The sequence below is a fragment of the Malania oleifera genome, chromosome 2, assembly GCF_029873635.1.
Source record: "Malania oleifera isolate guangnan ecotype guangnan chromosome 2, ASM2987363v1, whole genome shotgun sequence".
In the NCBI taxonomy this organism is placed as follows: Eukaryota; Viridiplantae; Streptophyta; class Magnoliopsida; order Santalales; family Ximeniaceae; genus Malania; species Malania oleifera.
Genome location: NC_080418.1, coordinates 23,622,881 through 23,624,830, shown reverse-complemented (window position 1 = coordinate 23,624,830; position 1,950 = coordinate 23,622,881). Strand labels below are relative to the sequence as shown.

Genomic DNA, 1,950 nt, shown 5'->3' with positions numbered 1-1,950 from the left:
AAACTTACGAGTCGAAACAAGTTGAACCAGTGCATGCTCATTCAACTTGTTTACTAAACAAGTCTCAAAATTGAGATTTCAAATCACTCATTTATATAATAAATGTGTTTGAACAAACTTTTAAAAATGTCATAGAATAAACATTCCCTAGGAGATTCTTACTTGTTCAAATGGAGCTACATCACCACAACTTCACTGATTCTTCTTGATTGGAATGTGTTGCTCTAAGGATGAAACAAGTGAACATTATTTTTCCCATGGTAATTGTGCTCAAGTTATTTAGTTTGCCCGAAAGAATTCACTGTTGTTAGGGTTTCTAACTTCGGCGGCGTTCTTCGTTTCCTTCTTTGATTTAGGTTTTTGATTGGCCCAATCTCAGAGCTCTGTTGATAATCTTCGATTTCACTATTTCTTCTTCTTTTTATTTCTTTTTGACCTTTCAGGTTTCGATTTTTGAATGAAATTGCTGTGAGAATGCCTCTATTCGATCAGGAAAATGAGGAGACGAATGTTGTAGTGTCTCATCATCGGCGAAAAACAGTGAGGCAGAACAATGAAGGCGAGATATCGTTTCAGTAGTCATTTTCTTGGATTGACGATTCGATTGTTGCTCGTCCACATTCTTCTTCTTCTTCTTCTACTTCCGCTTCTTGTTCTCTCTTTCATTTATCAAATTTCTTCTTTTTTTAATACAAAAAAGAAGTTATTTAGTTTGCCCTCAAACTTATTTCTTAAAATTTCATGTATTTTAAATCAATATTTTGTTATTGCTTGTATTGGTTCCTTCGAAAAAGTTTGATTCTAGTCGTTTTACCTTCATGTTACGATTATCCTCTAAACACATTGGGAAGCATCACAATCTTGTTACTTCAAAGCAATGGTGTCTCATCGTAGTGCTAATACTAATATTCTTAAAAATATAGATAGTTTTCATTTAACTAGTGCATTAACTTTTTCATATGTTGTTTAAACAAGCACAACACTTTCAAGGCAATGATTTTACTATATTTGTTTATAATTAGTTAAGAAGGAGAGTGACAATTCAACTTGCTACAACTACACTCATCTAGGATATTTTTGGATGATCCATTGTTTCATAGATTCGGACTCTTCATTATGTTGATACTATCCATGCTTATGCTCATTAGTGTCAAGTTTATTGTCATAACTTCATCACTTGGTTGTACTAGCATTCATTTTCTACTCCTAATATTCAATTTTAGCCATGTTTATGCAATGCAAATTGGTCATTGGAAATCTACAGTCTTTTTATTACTCCTAAAACTTCAAGATTGTGGTATCCTTCTATCTGATTCCAAGTTAATGACTTCTTATGACTATTGATTCACTATTATCATAAATAAGGCAACAAAAAAATTGAGTGGTACTAATGCTTGAGCTTATTTATTAACTTTTTAGTTGAACTTAAGCATGAGTCAAATCCAAATACATTTGCTCAAACATGTTTATTTGTGCAAATAAATGAGGTGAGTGACCCTTTACAAAGTTGAGCTAGCCAACCACTCAAGAACGGTTTGATTCTTTTGAAACCGCTTACCATGAAAGGCAAGAGGCTCTTATAGTTTCATTAGGCGAAAAGTGAAAGAGGGGCTCTTATACTATTTGACAATTTCTTTTCCCATGTCAAGCCAATTTATTGGCCTTGGGCCTTGATTATATCATTGAATTCAGGCTATGGAATTTGGATTAAACATAGACATCCCGATTTTAGTCTAAATAAGCATACTGTAGTCTGTTGAATCTGATTCAATCTTATTAAATGAACCCATTTAATCTAGGTATATTAAGAGAATCCAAACTAGCCTAAAATCAAACTCACAATTTAAAACAAGTTAAACTAGTGTATGTTCATATTCAACTTCTTTACAAAATAGTCTCCAAATTAAGATTGAAAATCATTCATTCATATAATGAATGAGTTTGAACAAA

General features: G+C 32.4%; 1 non-coding gene across 1 annotated transcript; it reads left to right on the top strand.

The window, feature by feature from the left end:
* The first annotated feature begins 493 nt into the window (after positions 1-493).
* On the top strand, positions 494-621 carry LOC131150053 (small nucleolar RNA snoR111). The gene has a single exon (XR_009135439.1). It is a non-coding gene; the product is annotated as a small nucleolar RNA snoR111 (small nucleolar RNA).
* Positions 622-1,950: the final 1,329 nt, after the last annotated feature.